The sequence below is a fragment of the Capricornis sumatraensis genome, chromosome 9, assembly GCF_032405125.1.
Source record: "Capricornis sumatraensis isolate serow.1 chromosome 9, serow.2, whole genome shotgun sequence".
Lineage (NCBI taxonomy): Eukaryota > Metazoa > Chordata > Mammalia > Artiodactyla > Bovidae > Capricornis > Capricornis sumatraensis.
The window spans coordinates 13,322,503-13,334,451 of record NC_091077.1 but is presented as its reverse complement, the minus strand read 5'-3'; positions in this window follow the sequence as shown (position 1 = coordinate 13,334,451).

Genomic DNA, 11,949 nt, shown 5'->3' with positions numbered 1-11,949 from the left:
ATAGAAGAGAAACCTTGTAAACAATGTGGGAAGTCCTACAAAAATTATACCTCCTTAGAAATGCATGAAAGAATTCATACTGAAGAGAAACCCTGTGACTGTAAGGGATATGGAAAAGCCTTCAGATGTTACCAGAGGTTTTTATTTATTTTTGATGACTTGAAAAAGATCAGAGTGGAGGGAGTATGGTAAAGCCTTCATTTGTCACAAACCATTTGAAGAGAGTGCACACTGGAAAGATACTCTATAATGTAAAAAAAAAAAAGTCAGAAAACTTTCAGTCATTCCAATTCCAAAAGAATGAAAGGGCTCACTGGACAAAAACTCCTGAGTTAAACAGTTTTGGAAAGATTTCAATGAGCCCACATCTTTACATGTAAAAACTCACATTGGAAAGAAATATAAGTAATATGAGAAAGCTTGATGAAAATTAATCTATGTGTAATCCTTCAGAAGAAAAAGTTGTTATTAAAGTTGGAAATACATTGTGTTTATCAATCCTCTTTCTTAAAGTGCACTGTTGGACAGTGAATTTCTAGTAATTACTCTCAGAAATGAATATGAGGGGAGATGACTCTGTAAGTCATGTTTCCACAGTGGTACATAAAATTAATAGAGCTTTTTCTTTAAATCAGTTATATTTTCTCTTTTCTTTTTGAAGCCAGTTGGATCATAGGTGAATCAAAGTAAATTTCTAATAATGCAATTAGGTGAAAATTGTTTTATAATGTTTGATTTGCTCTGTGTTAAGGGGCCATTGAGGAATGACAGTTTGGTATTTGGATTTTCCTAACAGCCTTGTGGCAATGGCACCCCACTCCAGTACTCTTGCCTGGAAAATCTCATGGGCAGAGGAGCCTGCTGGGCTGCAGTCCATGGGGTCAGTAAGAGTCGGACACGATGGAGTGACTTCACTTTCACTTTTCACCTTCCTGCATTGGAGAAGGAAATGGCAATCCACTCCAGTGTTCTTGCCAGGAGAATCCCATGGACGGGGGAGCCTGGTGGGCTGCTGTCTATGGGGTCGCACAGAGTCGGACACGACTGAAGCAACTTAGCAGCAGCAGCAGCAACAGCCTTGTGGCAGTTCTCGGATATCTCTAGTCCAGTATATCTATTTATCTTTCTTACCAAGCTCTTTTGTTGGAGTGAAGAGTACAAGAGCCTTTTAACATTTTCTATACTAATTAACTGTTCAATGAATATTTGTGTATGCCTCACTTATAAATGAATATAGTTTCTATGTGAATAATTATTTTCATATTTATGTCTTGCTTTGTTTCTTTCCTTCTGACTATAATTTGGTGAATAGACTTGGAATTAAGAAGAGTGGCCTAGAACTTCCCTGGTGGTCCAGTAGTTAAGAATCTTCCTTGCAATGCAGGGGACCTGGGTTTGATCCCTGCTCAGGGAACATGCCACGGAGCAACTGAGCCGGTGTGCCTCAATGAAAGATCCCACATAATGCAATGAAGATCCCCTATGCTCCAACTACAACCTAATGTAGCCAAGTAAATAAATAAAAAAGAAGAGAGGCTTATGGTGGGGCAACAAAATCTAAAGCTAGACTCTCTGTAGGTAATGTTAGGGATTAGATTTTCCAGAACTCATCCTCTTTATGGTTCCCTGTTAGAGTCCACCAATAGTGTGACTTGCCAGAGATTTGGAAGGCAGAAACAAGGAAGGTATTAGTCAGATTTCACAGTCATCATATTTAAAGAGAGCCAAATCATAGGAGCTTCAGGTATACTATCTTCCAGCCCATTTTGTACATTTTTTCCTTCCAGTCAAGTATCCTCAAAACCACTACTAACTGTTCGACATCCATTTTCTGAGATATGTACATGCTGCAACTAAGACCTGATGCAGCCAAATGAATATTTAAATAAAACTTTTTTAAAAAGAAAGCTATTTGTGTCCCCTTTCAAAATATTGCATAAATAAGCAAGCAAGTGAATCTGATAAACATGCAGTGCCTGTGGTCTCTGTGGTCAATGGGATATGCCCATGACATGGATTCTGATGAAAGTGTCTGTCACTCTCTGCCCCTGGTGTTACCTCAGGTCAGTTTTTCAGAGTGGAATATACATTGGTTTCTAAAGATGTTTCAAAGTAAGCAGGCCTAAGTAGGCCTGATTTGGGAAACAATGACTTGGAAATGGTTTGTGGATAGCCGTGGAGGGAACTGATGGTGATGCACTTGAATAAGGATGTCCCCAGCAAATTCCACTTTAGATACACCTTTTGGTTTCAGGACCACAATATGTCCAAAGATCTGTTTGAGGAAGCTGACTTAGACTCAAAGACAAACCTGGGAGCCCTCTCACTTCACTCCTAGTTATGTGATGAAACGAGGAGAGGTGCAGCCCTAGTGGGTGTTCAGACAGGGTTGTAAAAAAGGCCTGTTGTGGCCCATGTCCTTCTTCCCCAGTCCTTCAGTTCTTCCTAGAAAGAATCTCAGAGTTGGGGAAAAAAGTTGAAAACTTGAAGTTCAGGAGAGTTTAATATTCTCCTAGCATACAAATTGTGTTATTTTCTTTCTTATCTACCTATCTATAAATAAGTATAAAAGCTTTATATATATTTATAAAACTTCATAAAAACTCACAGCTATTACTTTTGTCTCCTAGTCTTACACAACAGATGCTGGAAGTCTAAGCATATGGAAATGAAACTTTGAATAGTAAAACAGGCCAATGAGTCACTGAGGCACAAGACTTCCAACCACTCTGCAATAAAAAGACACAAAAGTTCTCATTTCTCCGTTTATACTAAATTAGGATATTACCCAAAGTAATACCCTCTCTCTACAGCTCACCTCAATTATTCCTTGTATGACTGCCTCCGCTGCCACTAAGTCACTTCAGTCATGTCCGACTCTGTGTGACCCCATAGACGGCAGCCCACCAGGCTCCTCTAAACATCCACTTTTTTTGTTTTTCATGTTTCATGTGGGAAATCACAACAGACTTCAGTAGTCATCACTCTACTCATAGAATAAACTCAGGATGGGTTTCAACAGTGCAGGTGAATGTATTTCCCTAAAAAAGAGGAACTCCATGCTTTAATAAGGTAAACATTGTTAATTGGTGTGTTAAGTCACAAAATGAAAGCACCAAATGGTGTAACAATTTTAAAAAGTTAAAGGTAAATTAAAACCCCCTCAAATGAGGTGGTTAAAAATAAAACCACCACAAACAACATGGCCCAAATCACTAGGAAGTTCCAAGAGCCAATGTCCAACAATATCCAAACTCATGAGCACACATTCTATATACAAAATGTTTAACAGTTGCAAAAATGAAGAGGAACCATGTCTGTATCTTTCTCTTTACAGGGAATCTTTACTGTTAATTACAAGAATGCAGAAGTTCTATAATGATGCAACCTATTTACTGACACAGCCTCCCAGGTGGCTCAGTGGTAAAGAATCTGCCTGCCAATTAGGAGATGCAGATTCGATCCCTGGGTCAAGAAGTTCCCCTGGGGAAGGAGATGCAATCCACTCCAGTATTCTTGCCTGAAAAATCTCTTGAACAGAGGAGGCTGGTGGCCTACAGTCCATGAGGTTGCAAGAATTGGACACGACTTGGTGACTAAACATTTACTTACACAGCCAAGGAGTTCCTGAAAAAAGTATTAAGATGTATTACATCGCAGAAATTCAGTGATCAATAATGACATCACCATTCACTGAGGCACCTACCCTCAGTGAAAAGATATATACACCCCAGTTTCCCTATTATCTCATATTATTATTTTCAGTTCAGTTCAGTTGCTCAGTCATGTCCGAATCTGCAACCCCATGAATCGCAGCACACCAGGCCTCCCTGTCCATCACCAACTCCCGGAGTTCACTCAGACTCACTCCATCGAGTCAGTGATGCCATCCAGCCATCTCATCCTCTGTCGTCCCATTCTCCTCCTGCCCCCAATCCCTCCCAGCATCAGAGTCTTTTCCAGTGAGTCAACTCTTCACATGAGATTGCCAAAGTACTGGAGTTTCAGCTTTATCAGCATTCCTTCCAGAGAAATTCCAGGGCTGATCTCCTTCAGAATGGACTGGTAGGATGTCCTTGCAGTCCAAGGGACTCTCAAGAGTCTTCTCCAACACCACAGTTTAAAAGTATCAATTCTTTGGCGCTCAGCTTTCTTCACAATCCAACTCTCACATCCATACATGACCACTGGAAAAACCATAGCCTTGACTAGACGGACATTTGTTGGCAAAGTAATGTCTCTGCTTTTCAACATGCTATCAAGGTTGGTCATAACTTTTCTTTCCAGAAGTAAGCGTCTTTTAATTTCATGGCTGCAGTCACCATCTGCAGTGATTTTGGAGCCCAAAAAAATAAAGTCTAACACTGTTTCCACTGTTTCCCCATCTGTTTGCCATGAAGTGATGGGACCAGATGCCGTGATCTTCGTTTTCTGAATGTTGAGCTTTAAGCCAACTTTTTCACTCTCCTCTTTCACTTTCATCAAGAGGCTATTTAGTTCCTCTTCACTTTCTGCCATAGGGTGGTGTCATCTGTATATCTGAGGTTATTGATATTTCTCCCCGCAATCTTGATTCCAGATTGTGCTTCTTCCAGCCCAGCGTTTCTCATAATGTACTCTGCATAGAATTTAAATAAGCAGGGTGACAATATACAGCCTTGACGTACTCCTTTTCCTATTTGGAACCAGTGTGCTGTTCCATGTCCAGTTCTAACTGCTGCTTCCTGACCTGCATACAGGTTTCTCAAGAGGCAGGTCAGGTGGTCTGGTATTCCCATCTCTCTCAGAATTTCCCACAGTTTATTGTGATCCACACAGTCAAAGGCTTTGGCATAGTCAATAAAGCAGAAAAAGATGTTTTCTGGAACACTCGCTTTTTCCATGATCCAGCCAATGTTGGCAATTTGATCTCTGGTTCCTCTGCCTTTTCTAAAACAAGCTTGAACATCTGGAAGTTCACAGTTCACATATTGCTGAGGCCTGGCTTGGAGAATTTTGAGCATTACTTTACTAGCATGTGAGATGAGGGCAATTGTGCGGTGATTTGAGCATTCTTTGGCATTGCCTTTCTTTGGGATTGGAATGAAAACTGACCTTTTCCAGTCCTGTGGCCACTGCTGAGTTTTCCAAATTTGCTGGCATATTGAGTGCAGCACTTTCACAGCGTCATCTTTCAGGATTTGAAATAGCTCCACTGGAATTCCATCACCTCCACTAGCTTTGTTGGTAGTGATGCTTTCTAAGGCCCACTTGACTTCACATTCCAGGATGTCTGGCTCTAGATGAGTGATCACACCATCATGATTATCCGGGTTGTGAAGATCTTTTTTGTACAGTTCTGTGTATTCTTGCTACCTCTTCTTAATATCTTCTGCTTCTGTTAGGTCCATACCTTTTCTGTCCTTTATCAAGCCCATCTTTGCCTGAAATGTTCCCTTGGTATCTCTAGTTTTCTTGAAGAGATCTCTAGTCTTTCCCATTCCGTTGTTTGTTTCTATTTCTTTGCATTGATCTCTGAGGAAGGCTTTCTTATCTCTTCTTGATATTTTTTGGAACTCTGCATTCAGATGCTTGTATCTTTCCTTTTCTCCTTTGCTTTTCGCCTCTCTTCTTTTCACAGCTATTCGTAAGGCCTCCCCAGACAGTCATTTTGCTTTTTTGCATTTCTTTTCCATGGAGATGGTCTTGATCCCTGTCTCCTGTACAATGTCACGAATCTTCATCCATAATTCATCAGGCACTCTATCAGATCTAGTCCCTTAAATCTATTTCTCACGTCCACTGTATAATCATAAGGGATTTGATTTAGGTCATACCTGAATGGTCTAGCGGTTTTCCCTACTTTGTTCAATTTAAGTCTGAATTTGGCAATAAGGAGTTCATGATCTGAGCCACAGTCAGCTCCTGGTCTTGTTTTCGTTGACTGTGTAGAGCTTCTCCATCTTTGGCTGCAAAGAATATAATCAATCTGATTTTGGTGTTGGCCATCTGGTGATGTCCATGTGTAGAGTCTTCTCTTGTGTTGTTGGAAGAGGGTGTTTGCTATAACCAGTGCATTTTCTTGGCAAAACTCTATTAGTCTTTGCCCTGCTTCCTTCCATATTCCAAGGCCAAATTTGCCTGTTACTTCAGGTGTTGACTTCCTACTTTTGCATTCCAGTCCCCTATAATGAAAAGGACATCTTTTTTAGGTGTTAGTTCTAAAAGGTCTTGTAGGTCTTCATAGAACTGTTCAACTTCAGCTTCTGCAGCGTTACTGGTTGGAGCGTAGACTTGGATTACTGTGATATTGAATGGTTTGCCTTGGAAACAAACAGAGATCATTCTGTCATTTTTGAGATTGCATCCAAGTACTGCATTTCAGAGTCTTCTGTTGACCATGATGGCTACTCCATTTTTTCTAAGGGATTCCTGCCCACAGTAGTAGATACAATGGTCATCTGAGTTAAATTCACCCATTCCAGTCCATTTTAGTTCGCTGATTCCTAGAATGTCGACGTTCACTCTTGCCATCTCCTGTTTGACCACTTCCCATTTGCCTTGATTCATAGACCTGACGTTCCAGGTTCCTATGCAATATTGCTCTTTACAGCATCGGACCTTGCTTTTATCACAAGTCACATCCACAACTAGGTATTGTTTTTGCTTTGGCTCCCTCTCTTCATTCTTTCTGGAGTTATTTCTCCACTGATCTCCAGTAGCATGTTGGGCACCTACTGACCTGGGGAGTTCCTCTTTCAGTATTCTATCATTTTGTGTTTTCATACTATTCATGGGGTTCTCAAGGCAAGGATACTGAAGTGGTTTTCCATTCCCTTCTCCAGTGGACCACATTCTGTCTGACCTCTCCACCATGACCTGCCCGTCTTGGGTGGCCCCATGGGCATGGCTTAGTTTCATTGAGTTAGACAAGGCTGTGGTGCTAGTGTGATTAGATTGACTAGTTTTCTGTGATTATGGTTTCAGTGTGTCTGCCCTCTGATGCCCTCTTGCAACACCTACCATCTTACTTGGGTTTCTCTTACCTTGGATGTGGGGTATCTCTTCATGGCTGCTCCAGCAAAATGTAGCTGCTGCTGCTTACCTTGGACGAGGGGTGTCTCCTCACCACTGCCCCTCCTGACCTTGAACATGGAATTGTTATTTTAATTTCCATCAAAGCCTTCATTTCCATCTATAAGCCAAAGCTTTACCATTTCATAACCATGTGTCTTTTCCCACAAAAATATTATCATCAGGGCTGCAAGAACTTGTTTATCTCATGCTGCTGTATTCAAGTCCTACAGTGCCTTGATTATTTGTGCTAATGGGGTACCTTGGCTCTAAAGTGCCCAGCAATGTGTGTGTGTGTGTGCTTAGTCGCTCAGTCGTGTCCAGCTGTTTGCAACCCCATGGACTGTAGCCTACCAGGCTCCTCTGTCCATGGGGATTCTCCAGGCAAGAATACTGGAGTGTGTTGCATGCCCTCCTCCAGGGAATCTTCCCAACCCAGGGATCGAGCCCAGGTCTCCCACATTGCAGGCAGATTCTTTACCATCTGAGCCACCAGGGAAGCCAAGGGATGCTGAAACATTAGCATCAAGTGTATGGTCTCTTGACTGGAACAGTGTCTTGTCCTTCTGTCTTGCTAGGTCTGTGTTCTCTCATAACTTATTGAAACTTTGCCAAAATAAATGAAGCAAAAGAGAAATGAAGGGAAAAACAGTAATTGGAGACTCCAGTATCTCACTTCAATATTATATACACAAGTAGGCAAAATATCGGCAAGAAAATAAAAGACGTGTGAAACACTGTAAGTACACACCTCAGGTGTCTACAGAACACTGCCCCATGTGTCAAAGAAATCCACAGAGAAGTGCTAAAAGATCTCAAATCAATAATCCTACCTGGTACCTTACAACACTTGAAAGGATGGGCAACCAACACCACCACTCCCAAGGAGGTGAAGGAAATAAAAAAGATAGAGCAGAAAATAGAGAATAGAAACAGCATACAGAAAATCAATAAAATCAAAAGCGGGTTGTTTGAAAATAAAATCAATAAAATTGACAAACCTTTAGCTAGACTGATAGACGGTGAGAAGACTCAAATTCCTAAAATCAGACACAGAGACTATTGCACCAACTTTATAGCAATAAAAAGGATTATAAAGAAATGTAGGGGAATTCCAGTGGTTAGGATTCTGTACGTCCACTGCAGGGGTCAAGGGCTTGATCCCTGGTCAGGGAACAAGGATCTCAGATGCCTTGCATTGCGACCAAAAAAAACAAAAACATTATAAAGGAATTCAATGAACAACAGTATCACAACAAATTAGATAACCTAGATGAAATGGACAAATCTCTAAAAAATAATACATTCTACAGAAAATAAGAAAAAAAGGATTTTCTGATTGTAAGTGTAACAAGTGATGTGGTTGAATTACTAACAAAAAACTACTCAAAAGGAAAACCTAGACCAAAATGGCTTCACCACAGAATTCCTCAAAACATTCAAAGTTTTAATGATTTTTCAGAAACCCTCCCCCTAAGTAGAATCAACACTCATTCTCACATTCATTCAGACTCATTCTATAGGACCAGTACTACTCTGATTCTAAAACCAGACAAAGATATTGCCAAAAAAATCAAGAAACCAATTTTCCATGTGAAAATGGATACCATCCAAAAATCAACAATACTAAAAAATACAGTCCAGCATCTTTAACCACAACACGATTAAGTTAGATTTACTTCAGGGATGCTGCTGCCCACCAGGCTCCTCTGTCCACGAAATTCTTCAGGCAAGAATGCTGGAGTGGGTTGCCATGTCCTCTTCTGGGAGGCTTTCCCAACCCAGGCATCAAACCTGCATCTCCTGTGTCTCCTGCATTGTCACACAGATTCTCTACCACTGAGCCACCTAAGAAGCCCTTCAGGGATGCTGCTGTGATGCTAGGGTAGGTTAATACCTCAAATTCAACTTAAGCAATAAAATGTATTAATACAGTAGAAAGCAAAGATGGCATGATCATCTCAGTAGACTTATAGAAAGTATAATTCACCCTCAAACAACATGGGTTTGAACTGCACATGTCCACTTGTATGCAGATTTTTTCCAAAGAATATACTGGAAAAAAACTTCAGAGATTTACAACAATTTGAAAAAAACTTGCAGATAAACCTTGTAGCCCAGAAATACTGAAAAAATTTAGGAAAAGCTAGCTATGTTGTGAATGTATTAAATGTAGATACTAGTCTATTTTGTCATTTGCCACCATGAAATATACATATATCTACTATAAAAAGTTAAAACTTATCAAATCTCATATACACGTGGACCATACATGGCCCATTCACAGCTGAGAAAAGTATAAACATGTAGTATCAAATCATAACTGCATAAAATTAACTATAGTATATACTCTAGTATTGTAATAAATTTTGGGGGGCCTGTGTTGGGTCTTCATTGGAGCCTGCCAACTTCTAGTTGTGGTGAGCGGAGGCTACTCTCTAGTTGCAGTACGCAGGTTTTTCTTCGTGGTAGCTTCTCTTGTTGCGGAACCCAGACTCTAGAGCACAGGCTCCAGTAGCTGTGGGACCAAGGATCGAATACGTGACTCCTGCATTGGCAGGCAGACACCTAACCACTGGACCACCAGGGAAGTCTTACTGTAATAACTTTGTAGCCACTTCCTGTTGTTCCTGTGGTGAGCTCAAGAGGTGCAAGTATCCATAAAATATCATGTGATGCTAATCATCACTTGAGCAGTTTGTGTCTCTCCAGTAAATTTCGTATGGCAGTATAAAGTGTTCTCTGGTGGTTCTTGAGTCTTTTTCATTGTACTCAGTGCAATACTGTAAACCTTGCTTAACACCACAGGATCCATAGGAAGTGCCACTAGTGATGTTGGAAGTGCTCCCGAGAAGCAGAGAAAAGTCGTTGTTGTCAAGTCAGAGCTTATACTGCTCGCTCCATGACAGGCCAAGAAATCAAGAGACAAGTTGTTGGAGCAAGGAATAGCAACTTTATTCAGAAAGCCAGATGACTGAGAAGACAGCAGATTAGTGTCCCAAAGAACTATCTTCTCTCACTTAGAATTCAACCTGCTTTTATACTAAAAGGGTTGAAGTCAAACATTTTCTGGTTCTGATTAGACTCTTAAGGGGATGTGTTAATTTCTTCCTTCCTGCAGTCATTCACAGGTGACCCTGATCAGGATGTTTTCTGTAAGCTAAATAGATATTTTAGCTTAACACTCATTACAGAACCCAGGGTTACCAGAGATGAGCCATTACATATAATTTAAGCTTTATAGGCAACATCCCTTTAGTGATTAACTTGTCCTGATCAGGATGTTTTCTGTAGCTAAACAAGGTATTTTAGTTTAATGCTCCTTACAGGTGAAGGCAGGGTTCCCAAAGATGGGCCCTTATATATATATTATATTTGTAGGCAACATCCCTTTAGTGGTTATTGTTATTTCGTCCCTCAGTGGTGTCTGATTCTTTGTGGTGTCCCCATGGATTGCAGGACGCATGGCTTCCCTGTCCTTCACTATGTCCCAGAGTTTGCTCAAACTCACATCCTTTGAGTCGGTAATGCCATCCAACCATCTCATCCTCTGTCACCCTCTTATCCTTTTGTACTCAATCTTTCCCAGCATCAGAGTTTTGCAGGAAATGTATGTGTATTTTACCTCATAAAGCTATTCAGATAAATTCATTAGAAGTTTTGAACCAGTATGTTAAGAATACCAAAAGTTTTCAAGTGTATGGTACATTTCCAAAACTTTTTATTGTTTCTTGTTATATTGGTGACAATAATAACTGAATTGCCTTTGGGATATCATAGCCGTTTACATTTCAAAATCTCTAGGCACATACTGCTGTTGCTGCTACTGCTAAGTCGCTTCAGTCGTGTCTGACTCTGTGAGACCCCATAGACGGCAGCACACCATGCTCCCTCGTCCCTGGGATTCTCCAGGCAAGAACACTGGAGTGGGTTGCCATTTCCTTCTCCAATGCATGAAAGTGAAAAGTGAAAGTGAAGTTGCTCAGTTGTGTCTGACTCTTAGCGACCCCATGGATCATACGAAACTAAAATTTCCTTCTCACGTAACATGTATACTTGAGAGTATTATTTAACACATCGCACAAGTTCTGATCGATGGGAGAAGAGTCCATATTCCCAGGCCAGGGCTGCAGGGTTCAAACTTCCCACCAGACAAGTGCTTGGGAGGCCATGGGATTCTTTAGCTAAAATACCACATGTATGGAGCGGGGGGAAGGGATGAGTGTACGCCTCGACGCTGTCAACAAAGATAAAAATGAAGCCAGAAGGTTTATTACACATGGTGAGGATATTTTTCAGTGTGTTTGAAATCGAGCGTCATAGTATCATCAGTGGCTCCGCAATCTGTGCGAACTATTTTCCCGATGGAGGACCTCAGACCCTCTTTTTCCAGTTGGCCTGCTCCTTTTTTGGACAAGAACGTCGGTTCTTCTGGAATCTGACTCTGGAATTCCTTGTGCACACCTGTGTCCCCACGTTCTGAAGTATCTGAGGAAGTTGCCACTGTCCCTCTAGGACAAGTAACAAGAGTGGTTTAAACAAAAGTCCCTGGAGGCGGGTAGGTTTCCACCCGCCTGCCGAAGCTGATTCTGCTCAGCCACGTGGCCTCTGGACCAATTATTGCTCAGGAAAAAGGGAGCGTTGCTTGCGAACTGTCCAATCAGGAGCTCAGCAGGGGAAGGTGGGTGGGGCCACGTCCCGCAGGCCCTGTGGTGGCTCCTAGCACGCTCTGTGTGGAGTCTCACCAGCGTTGAAGCAGCTCAGGTTAGTTCGCTCCAGCTTCATTGCCGCTGTGAGCTGCAGAGGCCGCGTGAGTCTAAGGAATGACTCTGGAGAACCCCAGAAGGTGTGAAGTGGTGAGTGTGCTGGGCGAGGTGTCTCGGTACAGGGAGGCGG